This window comes from Microtus ochrogaster, chromosome 5, assembly GCF_000317375.1.
Source record: "Microtus ochrogaster isolate Prairie Vole_2 chromosome 5, MicOch1.0, whole genome shotgun sequence".
NCBI classification, from domain to species: Eukaryota; Metazoa; Chordata; class Mammalia; order Rodentia; family Cricetidae; genus Microtus; species Microtus ochrogaster.
The window spans coordinates 40,405,246-40,410,497 of NC_022012.1; positions in this window are offsets into that span (position 1 = coordinate 40,405,246).

The window sequence follows — 5,252 nt, forward strand, 5'->3', positions numbered from 1 at the left end:
TTCCCTTTCCTCCTCTCCTCTCCCCTGTCCCCTCCCTCCCTTCTTCTCCCAGTTACCCCCCTCCCTCTCCTCATTCACCAGGTCTCATAATCTAGCCCCGGCAGGACTGGTATTCGTGTGTAGACTGTTTTGGCTTAAAACTGGTAGGCATCCTCCTGCCTCAGATCTCAGTGCATGAGATCTCATTGAATAAACTTTAACATTTAATATATTTAAGTGAGGAGTCACTGTGATTGAAAGGGGACTAGAGCTGCAGTTGTATGGGGGGAGAGGAGGGGCTGGGGTGTGGTCCACTCCTTGGTGGCCCTTAGGCTTCGTCCTTCCTTCTTCACTTAGTTTGAATGACAAGCAGGACCCAGCTTACGCGTCTGTCCTGAGAGTATCCTGTGATGCAGTTCTTGTGTTCTCTTCAAGAGCTGTCCCATCGCCAACCAAGGATGAGCTGCGGAACTTTACCCAGCCCTGATCATATCTGAGCAAGGTCTGTGAGATCCAGCCTCACAGCCTTGGTCCCTCTCTCGGGCCCCAAGGAGTACAGCTCAGTGGTGCTCAACCCAGTGGGTGACCACATGGCTTTCCTGTACGGTGGCTTGGTTTATTCGTATGTAGTGTGTGTGTTTGTGTGTGTGTCTGTGTATGTGTATGATTTTGTATGTGAGTGGTTGTGCATATGGAGGCCAGAGGTTGACATCTGATGTCTTCCCTAGTTATTCTTCATATGATTACTTTTTATTATTACTATTTGTGTGTGTTGTATGCGTGTGTCTGTATGTGGTATACATTTTTTTATGTGGCTGTGCATAATGTGGAAGCTAGAGGTTGACATCTGGTGTCTTCTCTGGTCATTCTCTACCATGTGTGTGTGAGGGAGTGTACTGGCCCACAGAGTCATGAATGGAGGCCAGAGGTGGACATCAGTATGTCCTTTCTGGACTGTTTCTCCACCTTTTTGAGATGGGGTCTCTCACTGTACCTGAAGCTCTGGTTTGAGCTGGCCTGGCTGCCTGCCCAACCCTGGGATTCACCTTCTCTCTTTTTCAACATGGGGCTACAGGCATGTGCTGAGCCTAGCTTTTGTGGTCCTCACATTTGGGCAGCCAGCATTCTACTGACTGGGCCATCTTCCACTCCAGTTATTCTTTCTCTTCATCCCTTCCAGTGTGTTTCATCATCTTCAGTATGCAGTAATCTGACCTCATGGATTAGTGGATCTTCAATGAGAAGATACCAATGGAGCTAGGAGCATGGTATTCAACACGCTGTAAGCTGTGACTGCTATTTTCCTTGTGAATTCTGTTGCCAGGGTGTTTTGTGTGAGGCTTATATGCCAGTGTACCGTCGATGCTTCTTAAGCAGATGGATGCAGATTGACTTGTTTTATGAGAGATGAAAGACCCTGAGGGTGAAGGCGACTCCACAGAGAGCAGGCATTTGGATTATTGTGCCCTTGACAAGGGCTCTGGAAGGAGAATTTACTTGGGTGCATTTTGGCACAATTACAAAGAAGGAGAACAACGCAGTCGCCCACAGAGCCCACAGCACTTCCCCGAGGAGGCTCTGTAGGTTGGAAGTGAGGTACAGCCAGGAGCATTCTTGAGGCTGAACTCAAGATGTGGTTAGATTGAGTTCTCTAGAGGCTTTGAATGAAAATACTCACACCAAAGATCACCCAGAGTGTTGGAACTTTTAGGGGTACAGCCCCATTTCTTTACTGACTGTTGGTAGGGATCACTTTCAGCTCCCAGAGGCCACCGCTCCCCACTTCTCCTTCTTTCCTCTTGAGGATCTGGTCTCTGGATTCTCTCCCAGGCTTTTTGTTTTGAGACAGGGTCTGGTTTAATATCGAGTATGCTGGCCTTGGACTTTCAACCCTCCTGCCTTAGCTTCCTGGGGCTGAGATTGCACGTGTGTGCCATGACACCTGACTTGTCCTTTCTGACCATTGGGGAAGCTCTTTTTAACTTAACCTTAATGAATTAATTTTTTGGAACTGGGAATGGACTTCAAGGGCTCTCAGGGTTGGAATTATACTATCCCAGAAGGTCTGCTTTGAAAGGATTCAGTGGCTAGATCAGGTCCAAGGTCACCTGATTTGGGACCTGCAAAATTCCTTACAGCAGTTCCCAGGTTTGTGTTTTATTGGCCCTAGGGATAGGGAATCTTGAGGGCCGGTTTGGAAGTTTGCCTACTGTTGCATGGGGACTGAGGGGTGAACAGGACTTAGAGGGTGAAGCAGGATCTTCCAGGTAGAGGTGTTCAAGGGCAGCAGTGGCCACTTGAGTGGGCTCAGGAGGAGAGGAATGAAAGACCGAGAAGAGTGGCAAAGGCCTCCTCTGCCCTCCTGAAGAGGTACCTGCTTCCCTTCCGTCTCTACTCTATGGTTCTGATCCACTCAGGTGCTATAGGGCATCCACAATGGGTCCACCCTGTGCCAGATTCCAAGGACAAGGTGTAACCAAGATGGACTTCATCTGTGTCCTCCACGAGAGGCTCAGGGATGTCTGAAGAGGAGAGAGGAGCAAAGAGGCGAACTTACGCAGAGGGCATGCAGCAGAAAGGGTAATAGCTGGGGGTCAATGGACACCCTAGGGAGTTTCTCTACTATCAGGGCCGGGTTTAAAGAAGGCAAAACAGGAGCCCTTTGTCCTTGCCCAGAGGCTGGGAAGGTAGAGGAGAGACGGGTCTCTGAAGTGCTTTCCTGGGGTACTAGCCTGGCCCTTTTCTCCTTTGCCCAGTAGGAAGTCCGGGCTGGCCCTGGAGGAGTCTGAGACCATAATTCTGTGGGAATGGGGTGGGAGAAGGAAGTACAAAACTGTTTGATCAGAGTCTGACCCCTAGAAAAGAGCTAAGTGTCTTTTTGCTGGCAGCTGCAGCAAAAGGTGCAATCATTAGAAGGTGGCATTTTGCATTAAAATTGTCCCCATCAGCCAGTGACATTTTCTTGTTCCTTCTGGTCAGGAGACCTTTTAGTGCCACAGATTCGAATGATTCAGACGTCAGAATTTCTCTCCCTCTGGGAAAGAAATGCTGTCCAGTCACCCTGGGGTGGCTATGTGCATTAGCCAAGGTTAAAAAAGCAGGTGAACCGGCGAGCACAGCAAGGACTGAGGGCTGAGCATGGCAACACAGACAACAGCAGAAGTACACACCTGAGTTTTGTGCCATGGAGCCATTTCTTGTGTGGCTGGGTATGGGACAAACAGTCAGGGGCTTTGTGAGTGCATTCATCACTGCAGAAAGATCCACAGGGAGCGAGGCGTGTGCACCAAGGACAGAAGTGAGCAGGTGTGAACAAGCGTGTGTGGAGGGAGGCACCTGTGTGGGCTCATTTACAGTGTGATGTATGTATAAACAAAATGTCTTTATTATTAGATAATGGCCTGGAGGGTAGTGACAGTAGACCCCCAAAGATTACCTATCTATACCTGCCTCTCCTTAGGGTCATTGTTATTTGGGCAAAGGGTACCGCATATGCCCAACCGTTAAGCTTAAAGGCTAAGGGTTCTTCTGTATATGCACATGTGTGTGTGATGTATATGTATATGTGTGTGTGTATGTGTGTGTGTGCAGGTAAGCAGTACATGCATATGCACATACAGGTGCTGGTAAACATATGTGTACATGCATGGGGGGCAGAGGTGGATATTAAATGTCTTTATGGATATCTCTTCACTTTGTGTTTTTGAGACAGGGACTCTCACTGAACCTGAGCTCACTGATGTGGCTAGGCTTGTCAGCCACCGAACTTTAGGGACCCTCCATTCCCAGTGCCAGGGTTAAGAACTGGTGTTGCCATGCTCAGTGTTTTCTGTGGGTGCCGTGATTATGTGACCGTGAACTCAGGTCATCATGGTTCTGCAGACAGTGCTTTACCAACTGAGCCACCTCCCTACCATCCCAGGAGTCCTCCCTCCTCATGTCTGCGTTTTAATGCTTGCTCTTCAGACAGGCCCTCTCTGAGCACTTGAGTTTAAGTATGTTCCCTATCCCCTCCAGGCTTTCCTCCATTGAAGCATCTTGCCTGTGGGGCGCCATCTTACTCTGTGTTTGTGTATGAGAAAGTTGTCCTTTTACGTCCTAGAGAACACTGTGCCCTGGCAACAGGGCCTTGTTCTCACCCACTTCTCTATGGAGTAGGTACTCAGGACCTGCTCTATACACTAACTGATGAATGACTTGTGTCCTTGTGCCGTCCTGGGGATGGATGAGAGTAAGGAGCAGGTGTGCGGCTTCAGTACTGGGTACCATGGTGCCAAAGATGGCTTATGGGGGCACGAGCTCCTTGTCACAGGAAATAAAGACTGAAAGAACATGGCTATCAGCCTACACCTGGTGTGTGTGTGTGTATGTGTGTGTGTGTGTGGAGGGCTGATGGGTGCGTGTGTGTGAGGTGCTATGGGAACCCAGAGTCAGAGCCACAGTCTGGGTTTGTTACTTCCTAAATGCACAACCTTGGGTGAGAGCGTCAAGTTTATCAAAGCCCCAGGTCTCTCAGCTGCAGACTGCCCACTTTTCAGAAGAGGAAACTGAGGCGTGCTCCAGAGTTAGCCAGTCCTATGATTTGGATCTCAGTCCTGTGTAGCTGTGAAACCCGTGGTCTCAGACCCTGGCCCATATAGCTTTTCCATGTCCCATCAGGCCCAGTTCAAAGGTCAGGATGAAGATCTGAAGAGGCAAAGGCAGCCTGCTGGCTTCTCGCTGCTGCAGCTTCTCCTCACCCCCTCCAGCTCTCACCAGGGCTTCCCTAGAGGACAGGTGCAGGCCGGTGCCCTCTCTGCCTGTTTCTGCTACAGCTAAACTTTACACTGGGCTCTGTCATTAGCCCAACAACAAGCTCCCTGTTTGACTAGCCCTGTCCAAATTTGTTCGGCGCGAGCAGGAACCCATGGTAAGTAAACGGTTTTCTGTTGATATTTGAACGCTAATGAAGAGGCAGCGAGCGAGGCCCATTAATAACTGAGGAGGTGATTGTGTTTGCAGAAGGCCTGTGTACAGCGTGTCAGCCTGCCCAGAGTCGGGCCCGCCTCCTTATTGATTTCCCAATAAGCGGAGCGGGGCTCTTGTTCTTGTGGCAGAGCCTCCTCCATGCAGTCCTAAGGTGGGGTCAGCTTTCCCCCAGGAAGGCCTGGATCTCAAGTGAGGGCAGGGGTTTCATTTGCCATTCATCCATTCGCCATATATGGACAGAGTGCCTAGCATGTATTTATTACACATAGGTCGTTAGCAATAGCCAAGACTCCATTCTTTTTTTT